The sequence below is a fragment of the Columba livia genome, chromosome 10 (genome assembly GCF_036013475.1).
Source record: "Columba livia isolate bColLiv1 breed racing homer chromosome 10, bColLiv1.pat.W.v2, whole genome shotgun sequence".
Taxonomy (NCBI): Eukaryota; Metazoa; Chordata; class Aves; order Columbiformes; family Columbidae; genus Columba; species Columba livia.
Window position 1 is genome coordinate 4,307,679 of NC_088611.1, and position 15,395 is coordinate 4,323,073.

The 15,395-nt window shown below is 38.8% G+C and overlaps 1 protein-coding gene across 26 annotated transcripts in view; it reads right to left on the reverse strand.

Moving 5' to 3' along the window:
• ATP2B2 (ATPase plasma membrane Ca2+ transporting 2) overlaps positions 1 to 15,395 on the reverse strand; it is a 388,530-nt gene that overhangs the window by 187,630 nt on the left and 185,505 nt on the right. Inside the window, exon 1 of one of the 26 annotated variants that reach the window (XM_065074472.1) lies at positions 10,130 to 10,147. The exons of the other annotated variants lie outside the window; for them this stretch is intronic. The gene's annotated coding sequence lies outside the window, so the exon portion shown is untranslated. Of the gene's footprint in view, positions 1 to 10,129; positions 10,148 to 15,395 lie in introns of those variants that run through there. 26 annotated transcript variants of the gene reach the window in all.

Here is a 15,395-nt window from a genome sequence, read left to right on the forward strand (position 1 = left end):
GCACCGATTGCTTCAAGCTATTGATCTGCTTCTAATGCACCAAATGACTTGCTGATGTAGACACATTTCAACCTCTAGTTCTACTTCTTATCTCTATAATCTTTTTATTTCCCATACCATCCTAAATAATTCACTGAGCATTACTGATGTTCACGACCTTCTGTGTCTTATACCTAGATTCTTATTTAAATTGCATAGATTTCCTTTTCGGATTATGGCCTCAGAGCTATGCCTCCCTCTTCCAGGGAATTGACTCTAATTGTTTAAAATTCTCTCCTAGAATTAACCTTTCAAGACACTATCATTTGTTTAGCAGTGCATTAACCAGCAACTCTGCATCAAGAAAACTTCCATTCATAAACAAGCAGTCGGTAAAATCCTAGCTTATGCATTAGGCATAAGACCTGTAGTCAGACTTACGTACCTGCGAATCCACTATCAGAATAAAATACTGAAAAGGAACACTACAGAAGCAGCCCTTCAAATGAGGGTTACAATTTCAAAATCTAATTACTTATCTAGCAAGAACAGCAGCATTTTAGGCTTTTCAACTTTTACAGAAAGGACAATTGCATAAGGTACATTTGCAGACACCACAATTGTAACAAAGGAGTTGTATGAAAAGACTAATTTAAAAAACTGTCTTGTCAGAGCAAGAGTGACCCCAACATAGTGCATCACAGATACTTAACACAAAGACAAGTCAGTATTTGCTGTGACTGCAATTCAAATATTTCAAGCTTTATTCAGCTAAAATTCCATTGAACAATTATATCCTAAAAGTCTTGGAAACCTCCTGTGTGAAGGAGTTTCTCAGTCAGAAGCAAGCTGTCTCTCTAAACAATGTTTTATTTTAATTCCCTTTTTGTTGTATGCTGAGGTTGGTCTGAAGCCCTTTGACTGTCAGATCTGCGCTCCAGACCCGCCGTGCGCTCCGGTCCCCTCTGCCCCGGGCTGCCCCCTCTGCTCTGCTCCTGCCCACCGAGCCCACTCAAGGATGAACTGAGACGTCCGTGAAGCCACAGAAATAGAGCCAGACTTTGCCCAGCAATTTTCCTTGTAACAACAGAGAGTAAGAGTTAGCCACTGGTTTTTATCCTTGTACCCTTAGGCAGCCCAACCCTGCATTTTAAAAGTGCCACTTTCATGTTAATTGAGCGTAAGTTTTATCATAGTTAATTTTCTTTTTTTTTTCCACAGTTCCCCCTCAGATATAGGTCATTATCAAGAGGAATATCAGATGTATTGTTTACTACTTTATGGTGCATCCTTCATTTATCCCCCTGCAGCACAACTCACCTAAAGGGAGGTGACACTTCCAGGAAGGGTGCTTTAACAACAGAAACATGAATTAAGAAGCACTGTAATAACACTGCAGAAACAAGTGTCAAACTTCTTGCATAGCAAGAAGTATGTCAACTTAAGCAGTCAAGATTAAGTCAACATTTTTTCCTTACTATCCTAATTTTTACATAATTTCATACAGTAAATGGAAAACTCATCCAGAAATTTGGGGCAGGTCACTTTTCACTGTTGCAAGCAACTCCATAATAATTTCTAAAATGGAAGAACATGGAAACTACACCTGTAATGTTTTCTGAATTCCCTACACAGGACAGGACTGTGCTGCTTTCACTCCTCTCCTGTTTCTGCACCTTCCACTCTGACCTGTATGAATTCCACTTGCTGGAACCAACAAAAGAGAACAACAGAAAATCATAAATCTGTCCTGTAAAAATATAAAAACACCAAAAGGGATGGCATGTCAGCCCCACTGAAAGCATAACCTCCCACAGTAACTGTTAAGCATGAACTGCCATTTCAAATCAGTGCTCCAAGACTGCCAGAGGACCCATTGGCTCCACAGCATAACACTCATAGAGGTCTCATCAGACTAAGAGTGGGATGTGACACATGAAAACACAGGCTCAGACTTCCATACACTTCTACTTTGAAAATTACCTTCAAATCAAACATCTCTGGTTGTTTTTTTACATTCTTAACTAAACCATAGGATAATTTAGGTTGGAAAGGATATTTGAAGGTCACCTAGTCCAATTTACTGCCAACTTCAAATGCGGAATAGCTCGGCTGAGCTCTGAATATCCCCAAGGATGGAGATTCCCACCTCTGTCTGGGCCAACGTTCCCATGTTGGAACATCCTCCTGGTGAGAAAGTTCATTATATTTAACCAGAATTTCCCTTACTGCAACTTATATCTGCTATCTCACACCCTTTCGCTGTGTTCCTCTGCGCTGGGCAACTGAAGAAAGCAGTAAAACTAAATCGACCTGAGCCACCCCCAGCCTGAACAAGCCAGGCTCACTCAGCCTCTCCTTGTACTCCGTGTGCTCCTTGGTGGCCCTTTACTGGGCTTCCTCCAGTTGTCACTACCTGTCCTCTACTGGGGACACTCAGTTTGGTCACAGCACTCCAGATGTAATTTCACAAGCTTTAAGCAGAGGAAGCAAGTTAAAATAGTGGATCTGACAGTTATTAAAAAGTTTAGTGACCAGGTTTTGACTTAAGCATCACAGATATCGCATTTAAGTTCCACCTGCCATACCACATCACTTTCATTGCTTATACAACACCATCATTTATACAATACTGCTGAGACTAAACAAAGAGTTTGGATATAATCTGCCCAAGTCATTGGGACAAGAACTTCATTTTCAGAATCAAGGACAAATTTTCACGATTGACACTGGGATGGGAGGAGAAAAAAAAAAAGCACGTTTTATATATAATGAAGCACAACCATTTGATCAAAAACTAAACCTGAAGTGCATTTTCAGAAACACATTTGAACCTCAAGGTCAAATGCTGCAAATCAAGGCTAACTACATTTCTTGAATGTAGGATTAGCCACCTAAGAGAGGTTCTTCTAAAAACTGTGTTCCTTCAGTCCACAAAATATTGGAATTAAGGGATTTAGCTCCCATCAGTGAAGACGTTCGATATATTTTCAAATCTCTATTCACAGTGCTATCAAGCCAGCCTTGCTAAAATGAATTGATTTTGTCAGGAAAAGAAAAAAGTTTACTAGCTTTAGCAAGTTGCATAATTTCTCAAAATACTCAGAGCAATAATGATTTCTGCTCCATTGGAAGTTTTGTAGTATACAAGAAAATGCAATACCTAAAACTGAGCAATACCTAAAACATGAAGGTTTAGGGTCAAAGTAAGACACTATCAGATCATTAATTTTAATCACCTACACCTTTGTTTTATAAATGTTATTTGAAAAATGAGGCTTTGGTAAAGGGACATAGAGACAAACAAAAGCAAATCAGAGAAACATTCAGAGATTATTAACTCAAGGAACTTCCCAAAGACTGAAATTTGTCCAGAAGGGCACTGCTGGAGGAAAGGTCTGAATATGCACTAAGAGGTGGGCAGAAATCATGTAAAGGGGTGGAAAAACAAAGCACCAAATCAATTAGCCACAATATTACCAAAGTGAGAACTTGTGCACCAAGTCGAGTCTCTCCGATGTGTAAGCAAAACCAAATCAGCACACATCTAGAAAAAGCAACACGGGGGCAGCTGGCAGCACAGATAACAAGTGGTAGCATCTCTCAACACAGGAAAGGATGTTAATTTAGTTCTTCAACATCTCACAGCATTCTCTCCCCCTCAGCAGTTGGGCAGCAGGAGCGATGTAACTCGGGCACCTTTGGAGATGCAGTTTGTGGAACGGGAAGTCGGGGACGCAGTGAGTGGCAGCAGTGGGGACACTGCTGTCATACCATGTGTCAAGGAAGACAGACAAGCAGAAAAACTGGAGAAAGGAGGAGCCATGGAAGTGTGTAAATAGGGCTGGAGAAGCTCTTCAACATCTTCCAAAGAACTGCGACCCAATAGAGAAGATGGGGAAAGACCAGTATTGATACAGGCCTTTGCAGCAAAATTCACATAAAGGAAATTTGTTGATGTCACTTTGTAGCATGGCTTTCCCAGGCCGCCTTACAAACATCCTCACCTCTGCTTCTCAGATACCTGGGCATTGCCAAAACTCACCAGGCACAGAGTAGTTTGCCTGTGTTGTCCAAATAGGAAAATCATTTACAGTTTTTAAAAACAGACCCACCAAACATGAGAAAGGCATTTGCTACAGAGAATTCAGCTCTCTGGGTATATGGTAGTTCAGGAGGACTTGCAGCATTTTTGAATTTACAATCTGCTAACCAAATACATATGCATATTCTGATGGAATGCTTGGGCAGTGAAGTTCAGAGCAGTCGTCTTTTAAAGGTAAATCCAATTAAGATTGGCTTTAGGAAACTTAGGCGCCCAAAGTTTCAGAAACAATGACCGAATAGCCTTCTAAGGCACTCTGAAACAAATGTTCTGTTATGATGCATATGGATTTTGCAACACTTACAAATCCCATTAGCAGCAAGGAGAACTGTAGGACTTAATACACATGATGCATTATCATTGAAATGTTTCCTATTTAATTAAGAAAATGCAAACACTCTTTTCTGTTGATTTTTACATCGTTAAATAGCTTACAAATTGTTCCACAGACGCTTTTACTGGTGCTCCAACACTTAAGCAAAATTGTTCCTTCACCTCAGCTGAAACCTCGGCCCTCACTTATCAGCAACTGTTAAGAACTGACATTTCCCTCGAGATAGCAGTACACCTTCCCCACAAAAGACTATCATAATTCTTTGGGAGTTTCACATCTTCACTTAAGAAACTAGGCAATTACAGCTTGCTCATGTTCTATTTTGTGATTCCAGCAGTTTTCTTAACCTTGAGAAAATTTTGCATCATTATTCTAATTACAAGAAGTGGGAGTACATGAAATCTTTCCAACAAAGACACTGAAATGGCAGATGCATGAAATTTTAGACTGCAAAATGACAGAAGGGCAAGTAATGACATACAAGAACTGTCACCTACCCAGGCAAGAGTCAGCTGTTGTAAATAAAAAACTACATTCTTTTAAACTCATTCAGGTGTTGATAAATTGACACTGAGTATTTCTACTGTTACAAAACAAAGCTACAGCAACTATCATTGTTTATTAAAAAACAAAAACAAAGCCCACGTGTCACTATAATACAAAGACAAGCAGCATGTATGTGTTTGCAATACATTTTAAAACCCCAGACCCAATAAAGGAAAGTTCTCCCATGTGTCCTGATGCACAGTCATACATGAAAAATGCATGCAGTCTCCTATTTAGTTTACACATTAGGTTACAAGAGTGAATGTGATGACTGAGTATTTAAATACCCTACTAAGCCATTTACACTTGTGAGAGAGTTGTCTACCCAGGCAACTGTGGCAGCTGATCTGCAGAAGTCCTGGATGCCACTAAGAGTTTGGATCGTTCATCCTCCAGAATTTTGAGGAGCGTGAAGGAGTCCAACATGTCAAGTTTCCAGTGTAAGCCCTCACATTAATGAAGCTCTCTGTGCTAGAAACACTAGAAAGTTTTTATTCAAATAAAATGGACAATTACGCAGGATTTTCTCAAGTACAGGAAACTTCAGGATATGCAGTATGGACCTGACACGCATTCCTATTTTGGATGGGCAGAACTGAGGTATCCCAGCAGTCTCTTCCACGGAAGGAACATTTGGATATACAGGCAATCAGAGACATCTTAGCACACCTTTGAAATACAGAGCAAATTCAGGTTGCAATCTTTCTTCCAGAAGGCATAGAATTCTCTATGCGGTAGTTGGGAAACCTCTTATATAATTCCAGGACTTCCTTATTTTAAGATGTATCTAAAACATTCTGAGTTTGAGCACAGAGATAACAGAGTAGTCAAACAAATCTGAATGCTTCTTAAACCCACTTTTTTCTTTTGACAACTGGCTGAGAACAGGGAGTGCAGTGTGCTGTTCCTCCTTTAAATTTAGCTTCAACCTCTGTGGAAACTCCTTCCAACACTCCAAGATTGGCTGTCCGGTCTTTCCAGTCAAGTGGAAAGGGGCAATGAGCCCGATTTGGCCGACCCGTTCTCACGACTAGCTAGGAGCTTCGTAGCTACAGGGAAGTTACAGAAAGGAAAAACTGAACACACTTCTAAACGGAAAACACCATTTATTTCCTTTACATCGAAGACCAGGAAGATTTTTCTATCTGCAGAACTGGGGTGGCTGGCTGCTGGAGCAGCTCTGTATTTCACATCTTTTCCCCCTCAGCTGAGAGGCAGCAGTCCCGGTACCAGCCCAGCGCTGCCCTCACAGTCCACGTGAGGCTCTGGAGTTGCTCAGGTATCTGACTGAAATGGGATTTTTCTGAAATTAGAACATCGCCCCATTTTCAATAAAGCCTTCAAGATTCCAGGGTTGTCCCTGTTAGCAAGGACATTCCTTGAAAATTAGGACAGCAGATAACCTTAAAGAAGGAGGGTAATTAGTCACATCCCTGCAACCTTTTCTCCTAAAGAAATAGTGATAAAAGTAAACTCCTATTAGAATATCGTTAAATGCATCATTATGCAATACCAGTTATATAACCAGGCGTTGCCAGCTCGGGGTATTTTCAGGCAGATTTCAGTTTCACAGACTTGCCCACATATGAACGTTTTTTAAAGTATGGATTGGCTCTCTCAGAGGGGATGAAAAAAGCTTTGGGCTTCGATACATTTCTGGCTAAAGTGATGAATGGCAGCCTGCCTGCCAATATCTCACAGGGAATTTGAATCCTTCGGGAAAAAGTCAACAAAAAAGTAGGTATTTTCGAGAATCCCTTTTCAGCTAACTCCTTTCAGAGAAGTCATACATTTCATAGAAGCATTTGCAAACCCAAATATATCACCCTATGCAGACATTCTGTACCGTCAGAATTTCAGCTGAAACTGTACTGTGAATCTATTCAAACCTCAAGTATAAGCAAAATTTGACTCCCTAAAACATGACAACTTGCAAAATGTTGCTGTATTTTATAAAAAAATCATTCTGTAATCTATTTTCCTCTATCCCTGCTTCAAACGAGCAGCAGGAATAGTGATGCATTCCATGTCCTACTATAATATTTAGTCTATTTTTACTCATTTAACAGGTTTAGTTAGTTCACAAGCAAATATTATAACCTTCAAAATAAATATGTGAATATTGTGCTTATCAGTGTCTAAGCCCAAGTTAAAGACAAATAAAATCTACAGCTATTATTTGAGTCTGAAAGTAAGAAAAGAATGAAACAACAGGGCATGTGAATTTCTGACACAAAAAAATCTGATCCTGAATGCATTTTCAAAAGGTCATATTTAAATACGAAGGAAGTAAATTTTCAACATAGAAATCTATGCAAAGTACAACCATTATTTGATAAAGTTCATTAGTACGTTTTTCTTTTCTTTCCAAATATTTTTTCAATGTCATGTAATATTGAACATTTACTGTTATCTATGAAATTCATCCCCAATCACTGCATTTGTAATGAGCTAAAAAGTACGCTATGTGACAATTGTTAATGAGAATATAAGCAGTTGATTAATATTTCAGGTACAACACCATCACTTGGTAATAAATCCTGCAAAAATAGCAATAGTTTAGTTTTTCTTTTACATACACAGTTCTATTATAATGAATCATTTCTATTATCACACTTTCCAAAATTAAAGCATCGGGGACGTTTTCAAAGCAATTATCATTTGCCTTCTGGCTGTGCAAACTAATAATGGACATTCCCTCTCTTACAAGCCCACATCTCTGCCTTACGACTTAGAAGTAACTCACTATTCACACCGCTTGTGTACCTTCCCCCACAACACAAAATATTGTTTAGATGGCACCACATTTTCCTGATGGATAGCAAAAGATAGCGAGGAAGTTACCGTGATAAGCACTGGTCTCCCGTACCTGCAATTCTCCAACCACTGGATTGTATTACTGAGCCAAGAGATAAATTATGCAAGTGAGCCCCGGCTCCCCATGACAGCAGGAAGGCACAAATGACCATAATATGATGTACTCACCCAAGCCCAACTCCAGAGCCGTCTGAACATGTGTTAGAACAGACCCACCTTTCCGGGGGGGCCGTTCTCTCCACCCCCTGGAGATCCCTCTGGCTCTCCAGGCAGCCCGGGAGCTCCGCACAGCACAGGGCAACAGCAAGCAGGGAGGAGGGAACAGGAGCAGCTAATTGCTTTCTTTTATTAACAAATCCTGACAAATAAAATGGCACTGCCTTCCGTTCTAGATCATTTAAAGCGTCTCTCACAGAATTCCCGGGTTTGCAAGAGAAGGCAGCAAAGCCAGGGGCCAGCAGGATTCGTTTGCCCCATCAGTTCCTGCGTTCCTCATTTTCTAATGCACTGTGGCTCCTGGAGAAATAAAGCCTGGGCTTTGTGCACACCTCAGGCTATCGGGCCTGAGAGAAGACAGCTCTTGACTCACAAAACAAATGCAAGCATGTGCAAAATTAAGCAGAACAAGATCCACTGCAGTTTGAAGTACTTAAACCAGGAAGAATGACTTTCAAAAACCACTCTTAGGAAATGCTCCAGAAAACACAGGAAGCTATTAGAGTTCCAGCCACTGCCTTGGGTTTTTACTTATTTATTTCAATTTTATACAAAATGAAAGACTAGTAGCAAACAAGTCTTCACACCAAACCCAGAATACTATGCAAGTTATCTGCTCCAAAAATAATAGGTAGTGGGTTAAATGTGATCAAGCACAAGATGAAACTCACTCTGAATCTCTCAGCCACTAAAATATTACAAAAGAGGGGAGGCAACTCAGGCATTGTTCCTAATTCTCACGTCTCTTCAGAGGTTTTGACACCCTCTGTAAACCTAGCTCTCTATTTTTGTAAAACTTGCCTAAATTGAACTCTAACGGGTTGTTTCTACGATTAACACTAATATGTTGAACTACTGTTCTCCACTTGGAGGAAATAAAGGGAAAGAGAAAAGGGTAAAAAGTGCTTAATGGTTTCAATTAAAAAAGTATGTCCACACAAAAATCAGTGAACCAAGTAGTACAAATCTACATTAAAACAGAACAACCCACAAACTATATTTTTACAGGAGAGAGTATATGTAGATGGATATATACACACACACAAAGCTCATATTGGTTGTATTGACCATCCCGGATTTGCTCCTTGTTTCTCCCTGCACTGGAAGGCACCTGGACACAAACTGACGGGTGCATCTGGGCCCAGCAGAGGTTCGGTTCTACAGAACAATCCCATTGTACTGCTTGAATATTAAACACTAAGCTTTCAAAACTCATTAATTTCTCACAGATGAATAGTCTATCCCACCAATAAAATAAGAAAAAAAAAGGAATTTTAAAATTTAAAAAGCAAGATTTTGGTGCAGCTTTTCTAAGTTATCTTCAAATCATCTCAGTAAAATTACTACATTTTATTGGTGCAAATTATATTTATCACTGTCACGCTGTTGTATTTAAAAATAAGCATTGTTGCACTTTTACCTTAGAAGATCAAATCCTATGGGTTAACGGGTTCTGGGACAATCAGAATTTCAAGTAGGATTTCACATGTTCAGACCCTCCACAAGAGGACAGTTGAGGTGAGGAACAAACAGTCCCAGATTCTTGGCTTTGTGACTGTACAAACTTAAAAAACCAAACCCTAGTGGTAGCTTCAGCCAACTAGTTAAAGAAGTTGTTAAAATTTAGGTAATTAAACCACTTAAAAATATTGCAGAAACAAAATATGGCACTATACAACCTCTTTAAAAAATACATTTGAGGCATGGAAATAAACCAAAGTCAAACAAAATTATACCTTAACCAGAAAGCAGTGTGTGCAACATACAGAAAATATTTTTCTTAAGGACTAAAAAGAAACTGCTGTTCATCTGATGACTTGTTTCATAAGCCAAAGTGATAAATACAACCAAGGTGTATTTGTTAGGACTCAGCCTAAGTACCAATTTAAAAAGCATGGACTTTTATTCATATTTCACATCCAAACAAGAATTTGAGTAATAAAGCAATGAAACTGTAATAAAGTGCTGGTTTTCCTATTCTTGTAAATCTATAATGTCACAGCAAATTTGCCTTTTCAATGGCAGAATTAAAATCCACATTTTAAGCACATTTTTTTACTGGTGTCCTACAAGTATTCTACACTGATTTGACTAAGCTTTAAAAATCCAGGTGTATCTTGAAATATACTTACAATTCTGTCTCATAGCTACTTCAATTGCAACCCAATTTCTAAAATTACAGCATGTTCTGTTAATCAAAGCAGTTTCCATGCATCCATAAGACGTGCCATTCACTCCAGCGCTCCCCAGCCCAACTTAGAGCTCACTTCTAACTGGTTTTGCTGAAAAGTAACTCTTTGATCTATCGAGGATTTGCACATATTGTACAGCGTACTATAGGGCTTATTTAGCGCAAACAAAAAGTAACCAGTAAATCTCTTGCCCAATTATTCCAAGCCGCAAAGGCACAGTGACCTGCAGAGGTACACGGTGCACTAGGCAGAGGCGGCCAAGCCCGCAGCTGCGTCCGCGCGTGGAACAATGAACGGTGCAGCACCGAGCGGGAAGAGCACATCAGCACTTGTGTGTGCTTCAGAATTACAGACACAAGATGACAGAAGGTTGCTTCACAGGGTAGGAAATGGGCATGCAGGACCATTCAAAGCTATCACATTAGGGAGTCACTTTTGCCACTGCTCTAAAATTCGCACAAAGCTCAGAGTTAATTGAATATTATTTTCGCATTATAAAACTCATCTTTGTAAGCCAGATATATACACATTGTCCTGTACATAAATGGAAGTTACTTTGGTCACAGATAGAACGTCGTTTCTTGTCCCAGTAGTTTGTAGGAAATCTGTAAGAACAGTACCACAAGGTTAAAGGAGAGTATCATTTCAAGGAATTAAGAGAGAATGGAGATGATAGAAGGAAAATAGAAAGCCATTTTCAGCAACATTTTAGAATCTATGATCTCATTCAAAAAAATATGCACGAGAAATAAGCAGTAGATGAATCACAAAATTGGGAAACAATAAGTTTGGCAAGGGGTAACAGAAAATGGAGGCCACCTTGACCTATATTTCTATAAATTTAGCAATGAGATTTCAAATTTATGTATAAACCAGCTCATTTAAAAGAGCATTTAAAAGCAATGAGGATTTTAAAAGAAAAACTGTCTACCAAAAGCCTGAAATAAAAAAGCGCTCTTGATTAAATCGATGATTGTGTCCTCTAGTTTCAGAGGTGACCTTATATCAGATCTTCCATTTCCCATCTGCCGAACAGTTTTGCTTACAGCAATTCTCTGCAAGCAGAGTTGAAAAAGGTGTAAGAGCTATGAATGATGAAAAAAGCTACAAGGTAGGCACCACATAAGCTAGTGACCTCATGAAAAATCACCTCCTAGCTCCACATTTAATAAATGAGAGAAATACCTCCGTATTTCACAGACATCTCTCCTATACAACGTGCTACAAAATCTGCACGTGTAAAGGCAATTCGACCTCATCTACAGAAAGGTAAAAACAGACTCAGCCCCAGAGATTCTTATGCTGTTGCAGCAGGATCCAAGACATTCCGCTGCAGCACATTTTTAGACAGATAGATAGCAACCGAGCAGTAATATTTTATGAAGGTGTCAAGTTACTGCCCCAAATGTAACTGCTAAGTGCAAGGCAGCCATTATGTCTCCAGATTTTAAAGACAATTGTGAAAACCTATAAGACAGCGTCGACTATCCTTATAATACAAACTAATGTACAAACACAAATGTTAAAACCCCTACAATTTAGGCAGGTTAAATATATCTTGCACCATGAACGATGCTCCCAAAGCCGGGGGTGGGAGGAGACATTCACTAAACCTCCTCCAGCAACAGCAACTTCTTGGCCGGAGTTCGGAAAGGACCCGATGTGTGTACCAGGAAAACAGGGCATCGGGAGGAATTTGGTTTGGCCATAAACTTAGGTGCATAAACAAGGCAAATAGTCTTCCTCCATTGATTTCTTGAGATATATCAATTTGAACCCATTAAGGGGCAGGCCCCAAAATCTGAGCCAACTAGATCTTTGTTATGTTTTATCAATCACTTGCTAGCAGCAGTTTTCAAGCCAGAATAATATAAAGGATTAAAATGAGCACAAACTGAATCTGCTTCATAGTCTCTATCATCTACACATGTATCTTTTATTTGTAAGACCGTCCAATGTCCATAATACAGTTTGTTTAGTACCAGAGCTCTCAAGCAACTTTATTAGTCTAAATTCATCCAAAAGCATCTGTCACAACAAATATTTCCATAGTATAAGAAGAGATTTTCTGCTTGAGGAGAAAGTTTCAAAAGTAAATGTTTTCTACTTTTTAAGGCTCTGTAAAAGATTTTTTTTTTGCAGAACTACCACACACACTTTTAAAAGAATCCATCTGCTGTTTAAGGAGGTACAACAGCAGAAGCCTGACTTGCAAAACACATTTCAACCTCAGTAAAATTATCATTTAATTCCATGCTGAGTTAGATATCCTAAACCAAGACACCAGGATTTAAATATCGCATTTACGTACTTTTGTGCTCAAACTGTCCTCACAGTCTGAGTTCTTTCCCCACCACGGTTTTTCTGCAATTAAGACAATGAAGATGTACAAAATTATAATAGGAATACCCCACATGTTTGACCAAAACACAATCACATTTTTAAAACTATCTTGCTCTCATTTAAGGACCACTAACCCCTGGTAACAAAGCTTGTCCAAAATGACTTAAGTAGGAAGTTACCATAATTTACAATATTAAAACTGCTATCACAGAATCACAGTTATACTCTGATTGTAGCTATAGAGTCAGTGCCACATGTACATACACACATAATATACTCATATACCAGAAAATTCAAAGAGAGACTCTATTTTCATAATCTAAAGCTGAGCAGGGCGGGCTCATTTGGGTTGAACATGTAAGAATCAAAGATCATAAGGCACCTGCTGGAGATCCTCCCGCTCAGCAGACACGTCCCAGAGCTGCGGAAACAGCTGGAGCTGCAGAAACAGCTGGAGCTGCACAAGCTCTCCAGAGCTCTCAGCTTCCTCCAAAGCTCACAGCAGCCACACAAGACGTGCAGCTTGCAAAGCTGATAAGCCCAATAATGCTCACTTGCAAATAAATATCTCCTAAGAAACTTAAACAGTAGCTACTTGCTGAACAATTAAGCAGTGCGTTCAGCTAAATGAACACGGGAAAGTCTGTACTTTTTTGTCATCTGCTGTGCTTTGGGTATGAAGTGCCACTTGTAATATAAGAAATACATCCTGACCTTTTTAATGAGGAAAAAAAAAAAAAAGGAAAGGATAAAAAAGAGAAAAAGAAACCCACACCACCCCACAGAATAAAAAACTAAGGCAAAGTTTTTAATCATTCATTTAACAAAAGAGAATTTACAACCAGCTATAGTTCTGGTAACTATGCATCTCAATATATGTAATCTCTGGAAAAGTATGTTTCACAGTTATTTGAGTGGTGCAACTGTTCTAGTGAAAAGATTTATGTTTAATTGATCAGAGAGCCTAATGCTGCTCACCCTTTAGCAAGAGCGGAGTAACTGCTGCTTCCACCAGATTGCTCAGGCTTCCACCAGGCTCTGTGTGGAAGCACTGGGACATTTGGCACTTCGGTTGCCAGATCAGATAAAACCAAGACTTGTAGTGTCCCTACTATGCTCCTTTATATTTCACAGATTCAAAGCGGTTATTGTTTAATAAATTATTGGGTTTTTTGAAATTCAGGCACATCACTAAAATTGTTCAAGAGAAATCATGAAAACAGAAATTTTTCTCCTTTTTTTTTTCTCTCACAGCACCAAGGGCCAGAGAGATCACACAGACTACACGATTTGCACAGACAGTTTATCTGAATTGTGCAGAAGCCAGCCTGGAAGGATAACAAGAGGCTGTGTAACAACCATCATTGCAAAGCATTTTCTACAGCTAACCAGAAGCTTCAGACCTTCCAGACTACTAAAACACACGCAAAGATTTTGCAGAAGCAGCAGCAGGAAAATAAAGAAATAGATTATTTGCCCTTAACCAAATGACAAAATCTCTCAGGTTAAAAATGTATAAACTGATATAGGCATTACTTCATATATTTATGAATGTTTCATAGAGAAAAAAAGTCATTCAAGCACTACTTCAGCACGGTAGAACCACGCCACAAGTGCCAAAATCCCAGAGTGCTTTCTCCAGAGCCACTTTTCAAACCGTTTCTTCTTCACAGGAAGTGACCTGAGAAACAGATAATGGGTTGGGAGGAAATACTCCACCCCAGTGATAGACTAATGTAAATGAGTAGAAGAGATTTATTCTTCATTCCTCCCCAATGTCTTGTCTTGTGTCACATCATTTGCCTCAGTGGAAGGTGAAGTGACTCAGCAGCCTGAAAATTTGAATACTGTTGGTTCAGCAGAAACTTTTATATATATATATATGTATACACATAACATAGAATTAAAACATCGCCTCTTTTAAATATGAAAGAAAAGTCATTGTTCAAATTTCAGGCTGACTCCAGGAGAACATACATGTACGAGGATAAGAAACCATTGTGCATCTGCACAAATGCCACCGATCTCTTCTGCTGGTGACTGCTGCTCAGGGTGAGTTTAAGAACAAGCAGAGTGTGTAATAAGGTTTCACTAAGTGCACTCAGAACAATTGAGTTCATTTTCACATCACCAGGAGGCATTTAGAAATGCTCAAGATGACCATTTCTTGCTGAGTTATGAGATTAATATGAATCCAGCCATTCCATATTAATGACTAAAAATCCAATATGTTAATAATAATAATAGTTTATTTTGCTCCTACCTTATCACCCAGATTAAATTTAATCCGTATTTGTATTAATTGCATGAGCATCCTAGTAAAATTTAGAAGTAGAAAATGCTGAGCAATGTTACTTAAAAACAATTTTGAACATCTCCAAAAATCAGTCTCCAGTAGAAAGAAAACAATTTTAATACTTATACATTTTATAAAAATCTAAGCTAGCAATTCACAATAATTCACTGCACTTTTTGTACAGCATTTTATATTTTTGTACATTGGTGAAAGCAATTTATAGAACAGCTTGAGACATCATAAAATTGAAGTGATACATTTAGGTTATAAGATATATAATGGAAAGTAATACTGATAAGTAGAAGCTTTACCATTACCAAGAACACTTAGGCACAAAACATTTGTAAATATTTTAAAATTTATTTTAAAATTATGAGTGGGTGACTTTGATACAGAAAGCTCTGGCAAGCACCAATGAACTATATTAATGTTTTTTCTATTTAATCTTATGCACAAAAAGGACAAAACTAAGACAAGACAGTGCTGAACGGGAAAATCGATTTCTGAAGATGTTTGCATCTTCGAATCCCAAGCTCAACATGAGAAGCAGTTCAAGACATGATCCAT